This window comes from Peromyscus eremicus, chromosome 2 (assembly GCF_949786415.1).
Source record: "Peromyscus eremicus chromosome 2, PerEre_H2_v1, whole genome shotgun sequence".
NCBI lineage: Eukaryota > Metazoa > Chordata > Mammalia > Rodentia > Cricetidae > Peromyscus > Peromyscus eremicus.
Window position 1 is genome coordinate 132253962 of NC_081417.1, and position 22971 is coordinate 132276932.

General features: G+C 43.4%; 1 long non-coding RNA gene across 1 annotated transcript in view; it reads left to right on the top strand.

The window, feature by feature from the left end:
* The first annotated feature begins 22428 nt into the window (after positions 1–22428).
* The window catches only part of LOC131903982 (uncharacterized), a 143042-nt gene continuing 142499 nt past the window's right edge, over positions 22429–22971 (top strand). The window contains exon 1 of the long non-coding RNA XR_009377645.1: positions 22429–22506. This is a non-coding gene — a long non-coding RNA (uncharacterized LOC131903982). The remainder of the gene's footprint in view (positions 22507–22971) is intronic.

The following is a 22971-nucleotide window of genomic DNA, read 5'->3' on the forward strand; positions in this document are numbered from 1 at the left end:
GGCCACTAAATAACCGTCCACAGTCTCTTTCCTTTGTGTCCTGTTGATATTGATAAACTAACCTGTGCCTCTGGAGTTACTGGCTAATACATTATTACTTCTAGTCGCTGAAGGTGGCCAGTGCTGGATGCAGATGTGAAAGGATGATGGCCAGGTTAAGTGCAGGGTTCAGAGGTCAGATCTCATGGCTTGGGCCAAACAGTTTGAGTGGAAGGGGTCAGAACCCAAGTAAAAGTTCCAAAGCCTTGACCCAGTTTCCTGTTGGACATTCTACTAACTCACATGGCAGGGAAAAGGAATAAAATGACTTTAACAAGACACAGAACCAGACTTGGTGCCCAGCAAGGACGAGCGGATAAAGAAAAAGTAGTGTGTATACACTATTGAGTTTAACTTAGCATAAAGAAAGATGCAATTATGACATTTGCATGAAAGGGGATGGACCTGGAGATCATGACGTTAAGTGAACTAAGTCAGACTCATAAAGCCAAATATCACATTTCTCTCGTTAGTTAATATGTTCATACTTTCTGTATATGCAACATGAAGGTAGAAAGGAGACTTTGTGGAGGGAAGAAAGTGTCTAGAAGGAATCAGGGGGCAATAAGGGAAGACAATGGGGAGACAAACACTGCAACATTGCATGCTGCCTCTATGTGGACTCTAGATTCAAATCTATCATCTATCTATCTATCTATCTATCTATCTATCTATCTATCTATCTGTCTGTCTGTCTGTCTGTCTGTCTATCTATCTATCTATCTATCTATCTATCTATCTATCTATCTATCTATCTATGTATCTATCTGTCTATCTATCTATCTATCTGTCTGTCTGTCTGTCTATCTATCTGTCATCTATCTATCTGTCATCTATCTATCTATCATCTATCTATCTGTCATCTATCTATCTATCATCTATCTATCTATCTATCTATCTATCTATCTATCTATCTATCTATCATCTATCTATCTATCATCTATCTGTCTGTCTATCTATCTATCTATCTATCTATCTATCTATCTATCTATCTATCATCTATTTACCTATCTGTCTGTCTATCTATCATCTATCTGTCATCTACCTGTCTATCATCTATCTATCTGTCATATATGTATGTATGTATCTATCTATCCATCTATCTATCTATCTATCTATCTATCTATCTATCTATCATGTTTATCTATCTAATCTATCATCTATCTCTGATTATTATCGATGTGTCTATCATCTATTATCTATCTACATCTACTTTCTACCAAGTCTATAATGTCTGTTTATTATTTATCTTTTTATTTATCTCTTCTGCCTGTCTATCTATCTGTCTATCTATCTATCTATCTATCTATCTATCTATCTATCTATCTGACCTGAAGTAATAAGAGGGACCAGTCAAGGGTAGAATGCAGAGCAAGAGAGAAGAAGGGAGACAAGGCAGGATAATGGGGGGCAAATATCCAAAGTACAATGACATATATATAATATATATATATTATATATATGAAAATAGCATAACAAAGCCCTAAAACTATAAAATTAAAAAGCAATAATTTAAAAAATTGCTTTTTAAGATTGAGACTGGGAAGATGGCTCTGGGGTTAACAGCACTTATTGCTCTTGCAGAAGACCTAGGTTTGATTCCCAGCACCCACATAGTGGTTCACAACCAACTGTAACTCTAGTTCCAGGGAAATTGATGCCCTCTTCTGACCTCTGCAGGCACACACATGGTACACACAAATACATACAGGCAAAACACTCATACATATAAAATAAAATAAATCCTAAAAGTTTTTAAATGGCTTTAGGACAGTCAGACCCAATTCCTGAAATTTGAGATGAGGTGAATAACAGCAAAATCATATGGGTCATGGGTTCAGTTCCCAGCACCCACGTGGCAGCTTGCAACTGTCTGTAACTTCAAGGGCTCCAGCCACACACATGATGCAATATACACATCTAGTTAAACACTCACATGCATAAAAATAAAAATAAATCTAAACAAAAGCTATATGAGGGAGGGCTGGAGAGATGGCTCCATAGTTAAGAGTACTTGCTGTTCTTACAGAAGACTTTGGTTCAATTCAATTCCCAGCACCCACATGGCGGTTCACAACTGCCTGCAACTCTAGTTCCAAGGGATCCTACACTGTTTTCTGGTCTCTGAGGACTGCTGTACATACATGATATACATGAACCTGCTCTCTCTCTCTCCCTTCCTCTTTTTCCTTCTCTCTCTGTGTCTCTGTCTCTGTCTCTCTCTGTCTCTGTCCCTCTCTCTCTGTCTCTCTCTCTTTCTGTCTCACACACACACATTCTCTCTCTCTCTCTCTCTCTCTCTCTCTCTCTCTCTCTCACACACACACACACACACACACACACACATACACACACACACACACACACACACAATTAATTAAAGAAAAACTGCATGGTTAGAATGAAGAAGAATGTTCAAATAAGTTCTGCAGTTCTAGTGAAGGAAGAGTAGAGCCATGGATATCAGGAAGACCAACAAGAGATGTTTGAGGGTAACAACTTACCCCAGGTCAAGCATCTGGTGACAGAGGAGGGAGCTTAGCAGGCAGGTCTCTTCAGTGAGAATTTGCATATGGGTCATTTGAGGTTCCTGTTCACACAGACACCGCTGTTCTGCTTATTCTCCATTTGGATGAAGAAAGATGAATAAAGCACACTTGAACTTCTTCACAGTCATGAAGAGCATTGTCTGAATTACTGAACTGTGTTTGATCTATAACATCCTATGGCAACTGGGTATGTACTAAGAGTGCTAGCTTCCACTAACCCAAAAGCTAAGAAGGTCACCAGACAGCATCTGGTGCCTCTAACAGAGATGGCTCCACTTTCTTGTAACTGCCTACCTGGTGTACCTACCAACATAGTGTAAGTGTCTTGATTTATGACTTTCTTTTCTTCTGTTCCTACAAAAACCTCATCAAACTCTTAGCACCTTGGATATGGTAACTGGGTGACTCGAACCTGTGCTCCTGGGCCATGGTCACTTATATTTGACCCTAGAACAAACTGTCTCTAGTTCCCTTTGAGGTGAGAGCCCCATTTCTGTATTGACATGGTACTTCCTGGCATCTCTGAATTCTTGGGGTCTACATGGTAATTTTAGCCTCACTCCCATGGCTTCACACTTTGCCCTCTCAGGGGCAGCTTGCAGAGAGGGACTCCAGCATTGTCACATGCTGCTTTAGCCTCACAGGAGTTCTTTAGAAACATCAGGAGATCTCCTAAACTCTTGCCCTCTGTGTGCCTATGTCAGCCTCCCATAGGGACACAGATTTCTGTCACCGTCTTGAGCAGTATCTAGGCCCTTTGGACTATGGCTTCAGCAGCCTGTTTGTGACCAGAAGACTGAACACAGGGCAATGAATCCCCAACTCTGTGAAGTAGTTTGCTAAGTGGTCTTGAGTGGGCGAGACCCAGGACTCTCTCCTCAAACAAAAGCCCTTGAATCTGAGATAGATGGGGTCTGGCTGATTCCTGAGATGCCCTCAGAGAATATTGTCTGTTTTTTCAGTTCAAAGTATTTGGCTATGAGGTGTGTGTGTATGTCTCTCTGCATATGTGTTACTAGGACTTGAACCCAGAGCTCCTCACATGCTAAACAAAACTTTGGCTTCTCTTTTCTTCCCTCAGGGTATTTTTTTTTTTTTTGAGACAGCATCTCTGCATGTAACACTGGCTGGCCTGAGACTTGCTGTGTAGACCAGGCTGGCCTCAAACTTGAAGCGATTTTCCTGTTTCTGCTTCTTGATTGCTGGGACCACGGGATTGTACCATTATACTAGCTCTTTGGCTTCTTGTGTGTGTGCACATGCACATATATGAATATGTGTGTGCATGTTTGTATGTGTGATGTGTGTGCAGGCCAGAGGACAAACTCAAGTATTTTTTAACTTTCTTTTTTATTTATTCTTTGCGTCTTTCACACCACGCATCTCCATCCCATTCATTTTCCTGTCCCTTTCTATCCACCCTCTGTCCTTGCAACCTCCCCCTACAAATAAAATAAAATACAATTTAAGATTAAAAAAAGAAAGGAAAAATCAGTCTCATTATAAAAGCTGTGGTGTGACACAGTGAGTCACACAGTGAATCCTTTTGTCCATATATCTTTACTTGCAAGTATTCATTGCAAAGAGTCTTTGGTCTTGGTCCACTTGTCTCTGCCTCTCTGGTGCTGGGATTACAAGTGTGCACCACTATGCCTGGCTTTCTTACTTGGGTTCTGGGGATTGAATTTAGGTCCTCGTGTATGCAAGCCAAACACTTTACCAACTGGGCCATCTACAGCCCCTTGGCTTCTTTTCAGTGGTACTCTCTCTCCAACAACTGCACCTCTTTTGGTTACACATGCTCTTTTTTTGGAAATGCTGTGTGCTTTTCCAAATCCTGTTCAGCTTTCTAATCTCAATTCTCACTGCAGATCTGGCTAAAGCCAGCCAGCCATACACATGCCATTGCCTGAATGCTTTGCTAACTTAAGTGTCTTCTATCAGAGAAACTAGTCTATTCCACAAAGCCTAAGGACATGGACAAATTGCAGATAAGTTCTTTGCCAGAATGTAACATGAATGGTTTCTAGTCTAGTCCCCAACAGAGTCACTTGCACCTGGAACCTCATAAGCACAGCCTTTACTCTGTATATCCCTGATAGCATGCTAGTCTCTCTGAGTTCCCACCAGAATTTCTCATTAAGCTCCACTGACAAAAACATTCTAGGCTTTCCCCACACCTGCTCCCTGAAACTTTCCCAAACTCTCTCATAATAATTCCAGTGTCTTCTGAACCACATCATTAAGCCCCATTTCTCATTATCAATAGTCTGTTAGTCAGTGTGATGGTTTGAATGAGAATGGCCCTATAGGTTGAATACTTGGTTCACAGTTGGTGGGACCATTTGGGAAGGATTAAGAGGTGTTGCCTTATTGGGGGAGGTGTGTCACTGGGGGCAAGCTTTGAGGTTTCAAAAGCTCAGCCATTCCCAATTAGCTCTCTCGGTTTGGCGTTTGTGGATCAAGATATTTGCCTACCTGCTGTTATATTCTCAGCCATGATGGTCATGGACTGCCCCTCTGAATATATTCTTTCTTCTATAAATTGCCTTGGTCTTTATCACAGCAATAGAAAAATCACCAAGACCTTTCTGCTGCTGACAAAACACTTGTGATAAACAACTTAAAAGACAGAAATTTTTCTTTTGGCTCGTGTTTGGGCCTGTCATGAGGCCAAACAACACTCCTGAGAGTGCATGGGAAACACAACTACTCAGATCATGACAGGCAGGATGGCTGAGAATGAGGGGCACAGGTCCCAGCACACACTTCAGGGGCAAGTCCCCAGAGACCTTGCTTCTTTCTACAATGCCCACCTAATGAAGGGTGCATCTCTTTCAAGTAGCACCATCGGCTGGGGACCAAGCCTTCAATACAGGGCGTGTCTAAGTTCCAAACCATAGTGAGCAAAATTACCCATTTAGTAGTCCCTTCTCAATCTCCCTTTCTCCGTCCCTGGAAAACTCTATGCGGTTGTGGGGTCCGTGGGGCTGGGCAGGACTGGAGAAAACTCCAGCTGCACTAGTCTGTTTCCTATCTCTATGGATTTGCCTATTCTGGATGTTCCACACAAATAGAACCATACCCAGTGGAGTCTTTAGTGACTGGCATGGGTTTAAGGTTCATCTATGTTGTACTATGTAACAGAACGTCATTCCTTTTTATTACCAAACACTAGTCCATTGCATGAACAAACCAAAATTTGCTTAACTGTCACCCATTGACAGTTCAGTCGCTTCCCCTCCTCTTTTTAACGTGCTGCTGGGAACATCTGCGTCTAAGTGTTTTGTGTAGACATTCTCTTGAACATCTATCTAGGAGAGAATTGCTGGGTATCCATTGATTTTGTAGGGAGTCACATGATCTTGTTTACACACTGAGCTAGGGAGCCTGGGGAGGTGCTGGGAGCGAGGAAGGCTTATTTCCTTCAGCGTCTCTCACTCTGATTGGCAGGATCCTATCACTCACTCTAACCTCGCTTCACCGGGACACTTGCTGGCCAAGGAGCGGATCCCAAGTGTGGAGCTGGGCCCCTCCGCCTGACTCATTTAGGGTCTCCTCTGGTCAGGGATGGTCTCCTCCCGCAGTCCAGGGCTCAAAAACGAACAGCAACCAGCGCTTAGCTACAGAACGACCAGCACGGGTTTATGCTCTGCCCTGAGCTTCCGCGCAAGCGCGGCTTCCCAACCCCCAGCGAGGAGGCGGGGAGTGGGCGGGGCCGGCGCCTCCCAGGCCAATCGAAAGCGAGCGCCCCCGCCCTCGGCGCTGTGGACCGAGCTTGACCCCGGTCGCGGACTGGGGGGGCGTGGCCGCGGAGGGGGCGTGGTTGCGGGCTGGAGGCGGGTCCTGGAGCTGTCAGTCGGCGCCCGCAGCCGCTGCTGCTCGCACGCCGGGCCTCCGGAGCTGCCTCAGCCCAGCGCAGGTAAGGCCGCCGCGCTGCAGCGCCATCGCGTCCCTGGGGACCGCTGTCCGCGTCCTCCGGTCATGTCAGCGCCGCGCCGCCCAGGGGGCGGGCCCACGGCCTCCCCTCCCCCACGGCGCCCCTCCGACCCTGACTGCCCGCACAGTGGCGGGGATGCGGGGTGGGGGGCTTCGGTCTCACACCTGTCCCCACGTTGCGCTGGCTGGCGGGCAGTTACCAGAGACCCGGCGCAACCCCGGGCCGGGAAAGTTTGTTGACATCCGAGCGCCGCGGGGAGCGGGCGGCTGAGCCGCGGGGATGCGCCTCGGGCAGCGCGGCTGGCCGTGGCCTAGGTGGCCCGTGTGGCTCGGGTCCAGAAGTCCTGCTGAGAGCCGCGCGGGGTCCGAGGCTGCTGCGGGGCGCGGGTCTCCGCGTTGGCTCAGCTCCCAGCGCTCTGCCCCCCTCCTTGTAATGTAGCGTTGACATTTAGACGCGGTGGGCGAATTTACTTAGCTTTTCCCTAACACCTCATGTTTGTGAGGTGCCTTGCCAGGCCTGATTAGTTAATGAACAAGGTGGGAAAAGCAAAATAGACCCTGATACGAAGGGCCAGTCAGTGCCTTTAGCAACTCCTTGAAATCCACTTAGAGCTACTGGCGGTGAGAGATGTTTTTGGCCATGGACAGCCCCAGCGTCTTCTGGTTGCTCCAGAGGGCTTAGGTACTCAGTGCAAGGCTGTCCCTATGTGTGGAGGCTCTAAGGTCTAAGGAAGGTTCTCTAGTTTTCTAAACATAAAGAGAGGAAATGGACGCTGAGGAAGCAGGTAAGGGGAAAACAGAGGTTCCAGTAAGTTTGGCTCCGTGTCTGCTACCAGGTTACCCTTCCTGAGCAGAAAACCTCTGCTCTTTCTCTTGCCTCTCCATCTTCCCAGGAGGGTTGTATCCACATGGGTAGGCACGACTGGTTCCCCTTTTAGTCTGAAGACCTCTTGTTACCTGTAGTCTTACAGACCCGCCTAGGGACATCCTCTCAAAAAGGCTTAATTAGCACTTTCATCTGCCCATTAAGCAGTGGACCTTGAAATCCTTTGTAATCAGGCGCTGTTGTAGTGCCGAATCTTTAATAATACCTAATTCATTTTAATAGTGTTTCTATAATAACCTTTCTATTAGTATGCCAGCCTTGCAACACCAGGACTTTGTGTTAGAAGCAGCAATTTACTAGAAATATTGTCACAGCAAAAACTCTCTAACAGATTTGCAACCCACGGTACTTAGATAATTACTGCTAGGGGGCATAAGTTCTTTTTCTTTGTAATATTTGGTGCAGTAGGTGTTACAGTGGTTTTGATCTCTGAGGTCTTTCTGAGGCTGTTTGTCCCAGCAGAAATGGTGTCAGCCACTATGAAACTTGATTTTTTTTTTTTTTTTGACGAAAGTCATGAAGTTCCATGTTTCATACTGGTATCTTTTTCGACAAGACTCTGAGCTAATAGCATTTGGCTTTATTTTGCCGACCTATGTCAAAACAAAGATTAAAAAATATATTTGGGGGGTATATTAAAGCTGCAATGATGTTTATAGCATATTTTATTAGTAAAAAATAGCCCGTGCTGTTCTAAGTGCTTTACAGGTGTTTTATGTAATCCCCATGAATTCCCTACTAAGACAGTTCAACTAGCACCCCACATTTCAGACAAGGAGTCTGAGGCCCAGTTGTTTAACTCAGGTTGGACAATGAAACAACAGATTCTAACATTGGTAGCCTAAGTTCGGAGTTCAAGTCCTTAACGAGTACGTGGTCCTGCCTCTCCAGACTCCTGTCTCCATGGGTATTGATTTCTAATGGCTGTTCACGCAGTGTTACGTTCTGCACCACAGGGAGGAGATGGGTGCTTCACAGTGTCATACAAGCACTGTGGTGGGAGCTCTTATGCCACTGTCCACTTTGCTACCAGAATTCTGTGATTTTGATGACAAAACATCATCTTCCTCCCTTCCATCTCTTCACCAATGGGATAGCAGTCAAGGAAGCAGATGAGCCAGCTGTCTTTAATCCCGGGAGCTGGGGAGATGAGTTAGTACCCATAGAACTGAGTGTCCTCTTCCGTAGGCGCAGCAGAAGACCCAGTAGAAATGGTTAATATGTATGTATATGGGAGACGAGAACTGGAAGGCTATACAGTGGATGAGAGGCTTCACCTTGTTCAAGCATTGTAATTTTTAAAAATTACATTTTATTTATTTTGTGTGTGTGTGTGTGTGTGTGTGTGTGAGAGAGAGAGAGAGAGAGAGAGAGAGAGAGAGAGAGAGAGAGAGAGAGAGAGAGAGAGAGAACAAGATTCTCTCCTTCTACCACATGGGTCCTAGGCATTGAACATAGGCCATCAGGCTCAGTGGCAACTGCCTTAGGGCCATTGCGCTGGCCTACATGGTGACTTGTGTAATAACAACAGCAGCCAGAAGAGGGGTAAAGGCAGAAGAGAGGTAATTCTATAGAACTGGGATAACATGTGTAGTACTGTGTAAGGGACATCTGTGAGGAGCCCTTGGCACTGGCATCTTTTGCAGGAGTCAAATGATGGCAGGACCTAAATTGCAGACCCATGGGTCCCAGAATTGTGGTGTGTAGGCTTGGGAAGATGTGTTAAACGTTGTTTAGGGGGCTAGGGAGATGGCTTAGTGGGTAACGTATTTGCTGTGCAAACAAGAAGACCTGAGTTCGGATGCCCAGCACTCACATAAAAACAGGGCGTGTGGCATGAGTGCTGGAGTGCAGACAGGTGGATCCTCGGGCTTCCTGGCCAGGGTTGGGAGTGTAGCTTAGTGACAGAGTGCTTGCCTAGCATGCATGAGGTACCAAGCTCAATTTCCAGTGCCATAAAAGAGAGATAGAGAGATATAGCGTGATGTCTAGATCTATATCTGTCTGTCTATCTGACTATATCCAGTGATAGGATGGGAAATTGTGGTTTGTGCTCTTGAAAGACAATCTGTCATCTGTGTAAAAGAAAAGGGGTTTAGAGGAGGGATGCTAATCTAGGGAAACATTAGAAAGCCAAGGCTAGATTCAGGATGAGGTGATCTAGGCTGAGACAGGCAGTGGAATAGGATGGATCCAGGAAGAAATAGACCCCAGATGAGAAGCCATGCACATGGCAACTGCCTGCCATAATATCAGACAGTTGGCATCTCCTAGGAATACAAGAGGATAGAGGCTTGCCAGAGCTGCTGACGGAGTTGACAAGTCCAAGAAGCCATTTTGCCTGTGTATCCCCAAAGCTACATGGATGGAATGAGGCTAATGAAAAGCCTCTACAGAAAATAGGTTTTCTTTCTTCACATGAAGGGAGGGTACCATTTAGCTTGAGTGGGAAACTCCCTCTGTGCAGTGAAGAAACCTTGGTATCCCCCGTGGGGGCTGCTGTCTCGGATGCTGGCTGGCTGTTGTGCTTCTTGGCTAAGCCAAGTGTTGACTGGTTATGCTAGCCTCTGAAGTGTGGAGGTGGCAGAGGGTAGGCCCTGAACCAGAGCAGTGGTCTCATTCCCCGTTTAATGATGGAGGAAGTAGGCGTGAAGAGTCTGGGGTGTAAAAGGCTATCATTTTGATGTTATTGCCCAGAGAAGGAGTCGGGGTTTTGAAGTGGAACCATTAGAACACATTGGCGATTCTCTGATTTGGTTGGAGAATGTTCTTATGGGGGACTCTGTCCTCCAGCGACCCTCTTAAACCTGTGCTGGAGAGACGGTGTGCGTCATGGGGGGTGCTGGGAAAGCCGCTGGAGAGCTTGTCTTTCCAGCTGAAACTCAGATTGTGTGGTGCTCTGAGAGGCTGGGTGAGATGTTTGGATGACCACACTGACTGGAAAACAGGATAATGTGGGGGAAGCAAATGAGATTTGCACAGGAAACCACAAAGACAGAGAGGATACAGTTGGGAATGCTGAGTTCACTTTTCTCTTGGTACTTTACATATTTCTGGCTTAGAATGCAGCATTTCTTAAATCTTCTTATTTATAAATTCATAGGTTGAAATATATTGTCTAATTATGTGGGAGCAAACTGTATAAATCTCCCTTTCTCTCCCCTGCATCCACCCTCTCTTTCTCTCTCTCCTTCTTCTCTCTCTCTGCTCAAAGACAGATGTTGGTCTTGTTTTTTTTTTTTTTTTTTTTTCTGAGACAGGGTTTCTCTTTGTAGTTTTAGTGCCTGTTCTGGATCTCACTCTGTAGACCAGGCTGGCCTCAAACTCACAGAGATCTGCCTGGCTCTGCCTCCCAAGTGCTGGGATTAAAGGTGTGTGCCACTGCCACCCAGCTGGTCTTGCTTTTTCACTCTCTGTTAGGCTGATGTTTCTCAACAACTTCTGATTTTGCCCCCCTCCCCACCCATCCATTTGGCAATACTCAGAGACATGGCTGGTTGTTACAGCTAGGGATGGTCTATATGCTTCTTGGAAGTTAGTGGGTTGAGACCAGAGATGCTGCTCAACATTCTAGGACACACAGCATCATGTTTTTTTTCCCACCACAAAGAACCACACAGCCCAACATGTCATAGTCTTATAGGTAGAGAACTTCATGATATGTGATTATGCAAATTCTCATCAGGAGCAGGTTGAGGTTAAGGGAAGAGGAAGGGGAAGAAAACAAAGTGTTCTTTTCTGTCCTTGTGGCGTTACGTCTGACATCCAGAAGGAGACCCAGCTAAGCGAGCTGCTGTCTGCCACCAGGGAGCTCTCTCAATAGCTTGATTGCCCAACTCGGTAGTTTGGAACAGGAAGTGGAGGCCCTTGCAGTGGCAAGAGGCTGGAAAGATGATTTGTGGAGGCAGACGGGTTTACATGCTGAGAAGGGCAGCTGGGTCCTACCAGAATGATCTTTTAAAGTTCTAGGGAATTTTTCAAAGGTTGGCTTGTTGAGGACATTGAGTGTGGTGCTTAGAGGAGCCAATCTCCGCTCTGGCAGTGCGTGATCTTCTAGAAGGCTATGGAGCTGAAGGCCTCCGGATTGTCCCGAGAAGACAGCCAACAGCATTATTTTGTTTTCAGGTTGTGTTTGTCCCCTCTCCACTTCCCTTTCACATTCTTTTTAATTACAGAAAATGTGAAACATGTAAAGAAATTGAGAATAGTGTAAATCCTATCTATATACTGTTTATCCTCAGTGACTGTCACTTTCTGGCTAATTGTGACCTCTATACCATCTCTCACTGCCCCCTCCCACTTTCCTGGTGTTGGGGATCAAACCACAGGCCTCACACATACTAGACAAGCTCTCCCATTAAGCCACATCCTTAGACTATTTACTCCCCCTCTTTAAACGTAGACACAGAGTAAAAAGCTGCTGGTCCCCTGCTTGGGCAGTCAAGGAGATAAGTAGTTTTAGATTCTTCAGTCTCCCAGAGGAAAACCAATGATGGACACGCCACAGTTAGAGGAGCCACCAGAGCCTGCCTGCAGTAGGCATAGGCTAGGTAAATTAGGCATGGGGGTGTGGGGTGGAGCGTGAGTACAAGCTGTCAGAGACAGTTCATTTCTTTTGAAACTCCTGGCTAGAGAAGCTTACCTGGAATGCTCTCCTGGCAGAATCCCACATAAGGATCTAGCCACAGAGGCTTGTGTTTCTGGAGACAGCATAGATACGGTCTCCTTCCTGTTTCACTCTAGGTATGCATGAGTGGAGAGTGCCGAGTGTTCAGGGTAGCCTCTGGCTTCCATCTGATGGCTGGCTTCCCCTGGAGCAGTTCCTCTCTAGAGGCTTAAGCTAGAGAGGCAGGCACGCCATAGTCTGGGAGGACCTTTGTGGCAGTTGCTCCATCCCTGCATCTGGCAGCAGAGGATGGCCTCCTTCTGCAGCCTCAGTAGCTTACCCCGCACAGTGACAGCCAGCCCCGCAGTTCACTTCCGCAGCCAAGCTTGCTTTTCCCAGCAGCGATCCCTAACCTGCAGAGCCATTGGTTTAGGCCATCAGGGCCTTGGCATGCCTTTACTTGACCCAATGTTGTGTTGTAATCTACATGTATAAATGGCTTCAAGAGTTGAGAGAGTTCTTGAATAATCATTTAATTAATGTCTATGAATTTTAATTAGCATGGGTTTCTACATACCTTGACCTCCTAGACCAAGTTCATGAGCTGTATTGGCATGGAGACCTGGGTCCCTGCAGAGCTGTGTTCCTCATTCTTACTCTGTTTACTGAATGCATTTACCCTCTCCTTATTCCGCAGAGGGTCAGGTGGCATTAGCTTGCCATGAACACTCTGTGTAGTGTGGTTGTTAGCTTTTCTTTTTTCTTTCTTTCTTTCTTTCTTTCTTTCTTTTTTTTCCTTCGAGACAGGGTTTCTATGTGCAGCTTTGCACCTTTCCTGGAACTCGCTTTGTAGACCAGGCTGGCCTCGAACTCACAGAGATCTACTTGGCTCTGCCTCCCGAGTGCTGGGATTAAAGGCATGCGCCACCACTGCCCGGTGGTTGTTAGCTTTTCATGTCTTTCTGGGGGGAAAGTGGCTTGTTGTCTGCTTAGTTTTTAGTGTCTAGTCTGTGCCAGGGTCACATGCCAACCTCATTACTTACACTGACTCTATCCTTTAGATGTCTTCTAGGAGGGAATCAGCTTTCCATTTTATAGATGGGCAAACCTAGGAGGGTTTGAGAAGGCTCAGAGGGTAGCACTGGATGCTTTGACTATATGCTTTGACTATAAAGCCCAGGTGATTTCTACTCAGCCCATCTCTCCATCACAGCTGAAGTTGATGGGAGTCTGACAGGTTGCTGGGGGAGATGGAGGCAAGTGCTATGAAGGGAGACTGAGAGTTATGGTTACTGAAGTAGTGAAATCTTTACACTGAGACCCCTGGGAAACATTGATTTAAGTGTGGTAAATTACCTGTGTCCTATTTTAGAGCTGACTATATAGAACAGAAGTTGCATGGGGGTATCCCTGAGTCAGGTTCTATCTGCAGGTGTGTTTTATTTAGTTGATACAGTTTTTCTTAACTACAAAATTGGATTAGTTGTTATCACAGGAAATGTGAAAATGGGGGCCTTTGGCCTTTCTCGGAGCACCAGGCCCACAATCCTTTATAGCATCACTTAGTGGCTGCTGTCTGTGGGTGTAGCGAGGTCTCCCAAGTGGTGTTGTTTTCCATTGGACCCTCTTCACCTATTTAGACTACCTGCCAGTTAGAATGGTTGCCATCAAGCAAATGTGTCAGCAAATGTTGGTGAGGATGTGGAGAGAAAGGAGAACCCTTACTGTCTGTGAGAGTGTGAATCAGTGGTTCTCAAACTGTGGGTCGCAACCCCTGGGGAGGGTGTCAAATGACCTTTTCACAGGAGTCACCTAAGATCATTGGAAAACAGATATTTCTATTATGATTCATAACAGTAGCAAAATTACAGTTATGAAGTAGCAATGAAAACAATTTTATGGTTGGGTGTCACCACAACATGAGGAGATGTATTGAAGAATTGCAGCATTAGGAAGGTTGAGAACCTCTGGTGTTAATGATGTAGCCACTATGGAAACTTGTATGGAGGCTCTTTAAAAAAAATCTGAAAATAAAACTACCATATGACCCAGCTATGCCATTCTTGGGATACACACAAAGGACTCTGTGTCTTACCATAGGATGCCTACTCAGCCATGTTTATTGCTGCTCTGTTCACAATAATAGAATTAGTGTTTTACATACATGGAGCCTACAACACAGTGGAGCGATATCTGCAGCTTAAATAGTTGACAAGGTAGAAATCTATGTGTAGAGAAAACACTTTCAAGAAAGATGGGAACATTTCCCACCATGGCGCTGAAGGCAACCTTACTGAGACTCCAGAAACAGATGCTAAGGGTTTTTAAAGGAGCTAAATATGTGGGCTAGTGTTGATGTAGATGAACAATGAAGTGGAAAAAAGAAATTTTATACTTTACAGCCTAAACCCTGTAGACTTGTAAATGAGTAAAAACCAGCAGGGAAGGGGCTTAGGATGCAGCAGGTTCTGAGAGGACTGAATAGAAATAGGGGACACAGGTGTCACCACCGAGAGATTTCTGGTTTACCCAGGAGATGGTGACAAATAGGAAGCAGTTATGGACTGTTTGAAAATACTTTTTGTGTAGCATACACACGAGCACAGGGTCCCACTTCAAAACATCATTGGAAAACTGTCAGGGACAGATTTGATAGGATGTTCAAGAAGGGTAACTTCATGGATAGGAGGAGAAAGAGGAAGAAAGCATTCCAGGTGAGGCACAAGGAGTAAGCATGGTTTGTAGGAGAGGAAGGTGTTAGGCATCCAGGCAGTATGACCAGAGTGAGAGGAGATAGATTAGTAGAATCTTTAAGGATAAATATGAAGGTCAGGAGAGATGTCTCCATGGTTAAGAGTGCATACTGCTCTTTCAAGGACCCAAGTTTGCCTCCCAGTACCCATAGTGGAGGTGGGGCTTGCAGCTGCCTATAACTCCAGCTCCAGGGGGTCTTATACTCTCATTTAGTCTCCACAGGCATGCACTCATGTGCACAAGCCCCCACACAGTCATATACATATGCACATATTTAAAAATAAATATTTTTAGGAAGATAAATATGAGCAGATACCTGGGAAAAAGCTGGGAAAGAACAGTAGTGGTGTGAACATAAATGCCTGCCTAATTTTGAACACTGTATCCTCAGGTAAGGTAGCTAAACCCACGTGATGTTGGCTCAGGATTCTGCTGGGTGTTGGTGCATTTCTGCCCAGCAGGAACCATTGTTCTCCTGACTGAAGGACCCACCACTGTCATTTGGACCAAGGGTAAAGAACACAACACAGAAGAAACTGCATGCAGATGACATCATTTGGGTCACATCTGGTTTTTCTTTCATGTCATTTAGAAATAAAGAATCAAAAGTGATGCAAGAATAGACAGAAATATTGGGAGAACTGAGAATTCAAAGACTGATATAGATATGGGCATTCCATTTTTTAGATGCTCCCCCAGGCTTTGCTCTGGATTCTAACCAGCTTCTAAAATTGAGCCATCCCAAGAACTGCATCTTGGATATCTTATTCATTCCAAGTGAATGTACCCAGTCTGTGCTGTGGACTATCTCCTTAAACATGGCTCCTAAATTTGTGTCTTTAATGTTCATTATTCTTCCGATATTCAGACCCATCAATTAGGCTGCCCAGTAAGATTCCCACCGGGATGTCTAGGATGATCTTAAAGGTAGCATGTTCTCTACCAAACCCCCCATTCTAAACCTCCACTATCTGAGACCTGCTTCTTTTGGTTTCAAGATCTCAGGCTCATAAACACCACCACCATCTACCTAGCTGTTCAGGTCCCTGACCTGAGAGTCAGCCTTGAGTCTTCGCTCTCCTGTACCCCCACATTTAGACAATAGCCAATCCTGTTTCTGACCACTTCTCTTTACCATTCTCAGCACAACCCAAGCAGCACCAATGCTGGCTTGGACTATTGCTATAGCTCCCTAACTGACCTCTACAAGTCCTCAAACAATTGATTCTACATTTATGTTAAAGTAGCATTTAAAAACATGTATCAAGTCATGTCATTTTACTGCTCAAAATGAATGTACTTGTTTTTTTAAAAAACAACTGTCAGTGTTCCCCTAATATGTTTGGGATTACCTAAATCGCTCATGTAGTTTCAAGACCCCATACAATCCAACCCTGCCTGGATTCCAAGTTGTCTTCTATTCCCTCCTCTGCTTTGTACTGCCACACCACCGCTGCCTTTGCTCTTCCTAGAATGCGGGTCTGTCTCTGCCCTGGGGACTGTGCACTTCCTCCTTCTGTCTTCTTGTGATTGATGTCACTCAAGTCTCTGATCAGATTAGACTTCCTCAAGTGCCTTCTCCACTATTTTATGCCCAGCCTCCCTTTTCTTCTTCTACACTGTCCAGCCTGCCCTGCTTCATCCTTCAGAGCACTTAGCACTGCTTTATTGAGTCTCCTTACTAAACGGAAGCTCCATGCAGCAAGAACACTGTCTTCTTTAACTCAGTACCACTGGAATATTGCTTGGCTTGTCGTTTGAACCAATGCATTTTTGAATGACTGAGATAATTATATAATTTTATAAGAGATTTATTATCCAATGAGTGGTTCTGAAGAAAGTGGATGGACTTAGAGATGTACCCTTAATTACAAGATGAGTTTGGGGCTGACACATTTGACAATTGACAATTTAGATGGAGTATAAACTAATTTTTTTTAAAAACTATTATGCCAAAACCAAAACAAGAAGAAGTAGAAAGAATGAATAGCAATATTAAAGAATTGATTTCATTGTTAAAGATCTTCCCAGCAAACCTCAGATAGACAAATATGCAGACAGATTGCAGGTGCTCTCCCAGTGAAGTCATCAGGCATTGGGAAGATAGACTGACATCAATCTTGAGTACTCTTCCAGAGAGGCAAAGGAGAAGGAGCATTTCACTGCCCCTTCTCTCAAACAAACAAACAAACCTCACTCCAAAATCTGGCAAGAACATTATAGTAAAAGGAAGTTGGTCAGTGAGATGGCTCAGTGGTTAAGAGTGCTTGCTGCTCTTACAGAGGACCTGGGTTCAGTTCTACACTGGGCATCTCACAGCTCCAGAGGGTCCCTCTTCTGTGCTCTTCTGTACTCTTCAGGTACCTACACACACACACACACACACACACACACACACACACACACACATAATCTTTTTTAAGAAAAGAAGAAAATTGAAGATCAAATTTTCATGGGCCTATATTTACAAATCTTAAAATATAACCAAATGAATTCAGCAGCATGTAAGTGGCCAGTAAATCATAACCAAGGGGGTGAGTTTCAGGAATTCAGGAGAAGTTTAACACTTGAAAACAAATCAAGGTAATTTCTTCTAGTAATAGAATACAGTAGAAAAATACAATCGTCTTAGTAGACATAAAAAGATTTGATGAAATTCAATATTATTCATGATTTTGTCTGAACCAAGGAATCTTAATCTGATAATGGGTACCTAAAATAAGCATCCTGTCAATGGTGATAATTTGAAATATTGAGAATTCTTCATTCTGAGATGTCTGATAGCTCCATTTCTATTGAACATTGCAAATGAAGTCTTAGTCACTGTCCCAAGACCAGATAAGAAGTAAAGGTCCAGGGATTGGAAAACTCATTACAGAGACACAACGTGATTGTATACACAGAAAATCTAAAAGAATCTATATATAAATTATTGAAATTAATGCAAGTTTAGCGAAGTTGCTGGATTCAAGGTCAGTCCTTTGTACTTTGCCAGCCTCAGTGGCACATGCTTATAGTCCCAGCTGCTCAAGAGGCTGGAGCAGGAAGGCCACTTGAGCTTGAGATTTTAAGGCCAGTCTGAGCAGCATAGTGAGACCCTTTCTCAAAAACAAAGTAAAACAATAATAGCAAGTAACTAACTGTACAGGGGCTGGAGAGATGGCTCAGCAGTTAAGAGCACTGGCTGCTCTTCTAGAGGACCCAGGTTTAATTTTAAGCACCTGCATACAGTTGTGGCTCAACTGTAACTCTAGTTCCATGGTACCCAGCACCCTTTTTTGGCCTGTGCAGGCACTTCGTGCATGTGGTACACAAACATACATGCAGGCAAAACATTTTATTTTATGTACACATAAAATAAAAATAAGTCTTTAAAACAACCAGCTGTATAGTCACACATAATACTGACAAAGATAAAATGAAATTTAAAACATACCATTTACAGGAGCCTAAAAAACTCCCATCAAATTAATGGCAACAAATGCAGTAAAGATGGGCAAGATCTCTATGCTGAGATTTCTATTACTCTATAATGAGAGTAATATAAGAAATTTTGAGTAGACAGATATACCATGTTCATAGATTGAGTGACTGTAAAATCTGTATGCAGAGAAGGCTGAGATGAGGATAACCATGGAGAATAAGAAGAAAGCTGGGAGCACCATACTCCCAGGCATTGGGGTTGATTATAAAGTATTGTAATGAGGCCAGTGCAGTGCTCACGACTGTATAAACACACGCCCTGCTGAAGAGCATACAGCTAGTCCTCGCCTCTCTGTTAGGATGGATCTCTCTAACAAAACCCAGATTAACAAGAGAAAAAGACGCAAGTTTATAGTGCATTTCACACAGGAGAGCCTCAATAAAGAGCGACTCAGAGCGGTGACTAACAAGCTGGCTTGCACAGGTGGCTTCATCGACAAGAACAACATATTCATAGAGAAACAAAAGGACAGGATGGGGTTTTAGGCTTCTGAGGGCAAGTAGGGGAATCGATGAAATTTTCCCATTGTTTATTGCTTCTTTGTTTCCTTTAGTGAAAAAAAATATTTTGTATTGAAGAGGTACATTGTGGGGTCTGGGTCTCATTTCATTTATACAAATGAAACAAAATTACAGAGATCTTTATGTAATCACCTAATTTATAATAAATGTAACACTGAAATGTGCTAGAGAAAGTATGCATTTAAAACAAATAATGCTAGTTTAATTTAATACTCATATGGCACATCTCCCTCAAACTATTCACAAAAATTCTAATTGCATATAGACTTACAAACAATAGTAAAAATAAGTTTTTTGGAAGTAAGTGAGATTTTTTTTGTATAATTTTAGGCAAACATATCTTAAATAAGACACACGAACACATACACCCACATACACGTACACCCCCAACACAATACACCCCCCCACATACACATACCTACACATAGACACACACATACACACACACACATACACACATACATACAAATATACACATACATATACATATACACACACATACAGACATACACACATACACACACTGATTATAAAAGAAAACATGATAAGATAAAATCTCTGATCAACAAAATACACTATAAAAAGTGAAAAGACAGGACACATAGAGTAAGAGAATATATAAAGAAGTTCCAAGAATCAACAAACATTAAGTAACTCAGGAGTACAGACAAATACCTTGAACAAACTTTTCATACAAGGGGTGTCCAAATGGCCAATACATTCACTAAAAATAAAAGTTACTTTATTGTACCAGTTTTCAGATTAATGCAAATTAAATTTACTATTGTAAATATCTCTGTCTACATGCCCGCCAGATGGGTAAAATTAAAAAGCCAGACAATACCAAGTGTTGCCAAGAACAGGGGACAGTTAGACTGCCATACTTTGTTGTCCTGATACAATTCCTGCCAGATATCTAAAGAACCACTGAGCTGTGCTGATCTAGACCAGGGTCATCTGGGGAAGTAATGGTGGCAAAGAGAAATTATTGGAACCTGTAGGGCATGGGGCATGGTCTCTTGCTTGATCTGGATAGTGTATGAAAGTTTATCTGTTGTATGTTTATGTTTTGTGCTCTTTCTGTAAATGTTTTTTTTTTTTGACTCAACAATTTTATTTTAAAGTATAGGTTCTTCAGTTCTTAAACCAAAGTAAGTTACAGAAAGATTTCACATTTAAATATAAAATGAAAGGTTTTCAATTAAATTGGTGAATATTTTGTAATATTGGAACTATGAATTAGGCTGTATACAATTAATATTTTCTTTGAAAAGCAAAATTAAAATAAGTAATAAAACCAACCTAAATGTCAGCCTGAAAAAAATCAGTAAAATGCTAATATGTTACATACTGCCAGTTCGTTCATCATATATTAGAAGACTGATGATACCCAGTGCTGTGGTTTATATGTGAGATATCCACCATAGGCTGATAGGTTTGAACAATCAGTCCCTGGCTGGTGGTGCTACCTAGGGAGGAACTTTAGGATATGGAGCCCTGAAGAAGTGGGTTACCACTAGAGGGGGCCTGGAGGCTCACTCTCTGTCCATCCTCTGTAATCAGCTGCTCCATCCTCCTGCTGTCTTGCCTTCCTCTCCATGACAGACTGTATCCCCTCAGACTGTAAGCCAAAATAAATCTTTCTGACCTTAAATTGCTTCCTGTTAAGTATTTTGTCACAGCAACAAGAAATATATTCAATACAAGTACCAAGGAATGGGGCTGATACTATGATCAATCAATCTGGACTTTTGAATAGTATTGGGACTGTAAAAGACTATGTGGACTTAAATATTTGAATTGGATGCATGCTGTATTATGAGATGGCTGTGGCTCTGTGGTGGTCAGGGCTAGAATGTTGGGTTTTGAATGTGAAATGTCCTCCACAGACTCATGTGCAGATGTTTTGGAAGGCTTCAGAACCTTTATGATATGGAGCTTTGCTGGAACAAGTGATTCACTGGAGGTGGGTCTTGAGGCTACATAGCCCAGCCCTACTTCCTGTCCACTGTCTGCTTGTTGACTGCAGAGACAATGTGATCAGCTGCCTCATGCTCTTGTCCCTAAAAAATAAAACCTTCTTCTCTTACATTGTTTTGTTTTGGCAGAAGGGTACTCTAATGACCCATTTGTACTGCTCAGCTTTCTGTTACTATAAGGAGTACCCAAGCCTGTGAAGAGGAAAGACATCTTGGCTCACAGTTTTGAAGGTTCTGGTCCATGTTTATTTTGTTCTGTTGCTGTGGGCCTGTGGTGAGGCAGCTTATCATGATAGGAGTATGTGACAGAGCAAACTGCTCACTTCATGGCCAGGAAGCAGAGAGAAAGACAGAGGGGTGGGACTCATGCTCAGTGACTTCCAGGGACCTTTCACTAGACCTTACTTTCTAACGGTCCACTGTCTTTCATTAGTGGCAGTCGGGGAACCCAGGCTATAAATGCATGGATCTTTGGAAGATATTCAAGATCCAAACAATAATGTTGCTGGAAATTTCTGTTTCTATAGCATTTGCCAGAGCTTGGCAACACCTTTTAGAAATTTAAGTATGCATTCAGTTTGACCTAATAATCCTAAATTTCAACTAATTTTATTTCAGGGAATATTTGCACACATATGTATATACACAAACACATATGTGTTCATATATTTTCACTTATGTATATCAAGATATCCATTAAAGCATTTGTGGGGTATTGAAATTGGTGATATTGTAAGTTGGGCAGTGGTGGCGCACGCCTTTAATCCAAGCACTTGGGAGGCAGAGGCAGGCAAATCTCTGAGTTCTAGGCCAGCCTGGTCTACCGAAGAAGTTCCAGGACAGCCAGGGCTACAAAAAGAAACCCTGTCTTGGGGGAAAAAAAGGTGATATTGTGTGAGATTTGTTAGATTAGGTCTAGCCTGTCTAAACTGTCGCTTGTGGAAAATTGACAGTTGATCTGTCTTAACTGATAAATTCAGAGGCTCAGTCAGGTGAACATTTATGTAGTGTGACCCCAATTAAAGAATTGTGTATTTTATTAGGAAAATTTGGGATACTACATACCTATAACAATTGACGATGGTGAGATTATGAAAAATTCTACTTTCTAACTTACATGTTCAAAATTTTTTTACAGTGATGTAAGTAGAAAACCAATGCAAATTAAATGAAAACAAAACAAAATTATTTCCACAAAAATCATCTTACATAATTAAAGATTTTCATATTTTTTTGGTATTAAAACCAGTAGAAACTATACCAAAATGTCAGGCTGTCTGCGGTGGTTTCATGAAAAATGTCCCCCATTGACTCAGCACTTGGGCACTTGGTCCCTGGTTGGGGGAGGTGTTTGGGGAGCACAGCCTTTGGGAGGTTCTGGAGGAAGTACATCACTGAAGGCAGATGTTGGGAGCTCATCACTCCACCTCTGTCTACTTCACCCTCTCTACTTCGTGTTTGCAGTTGGAAATGTGCCCTCTCAGCTCCTGCTTAGGCCACCTGCTGCAATGCCTCCCCTGCCCTTATGGACTCTTCTCTGGAACCATTAAGGCAAAATTAACTTCCATAAGTCACGTTTGGTCATGGTGTTTTATCACAGCAACAAAAAGTAACTGAAACACCAGCTATCTCTTCGGTCATTACTGATGATTTCCTTTCTTTGTTTAATTTACAGTCTCACCAGGCAGTCACACCTGTCATTCACGTTGCCATCACCCTGCCTCTGCCTCCCATGTTCTGGGATCACAGGTGTGTATCTCAGGCCTCATCTGACTGACATTCACCGTGTAGTCTTTAGACTTTCTAAGTTTTTTTTTCAATAGATAAGCATTGATTTAATCACCAGATAACGCTAACCAGGACTCTTAAATTTTGTCTGTGTTTTATCAATTCCACAATAAGGACTGAATCCCTAATGAAGGCCTGCCTTTCTCTTGCTTCTTGCCTGTCTGACTTCATCTCCTGTTCATCTGCATATACTTGCATTTCATTTTTATACAGAACACAGATACTTTCCCATTGTAAATAACTTACACAACATAGAGCATGTGGAGGAAAAACCCCATGGAAATCCCAATTTAAGTTTTAAATATTTACTTATTTAGAACTAAGGTATCACTATGTAGCCCTGGCTAGCCTGGAACTGGCTATGTACACCAGGCTGTCCTGGAGCTCACAGAGGTTTGCCTACCTCCGGAGTATTGGGACTGTAGG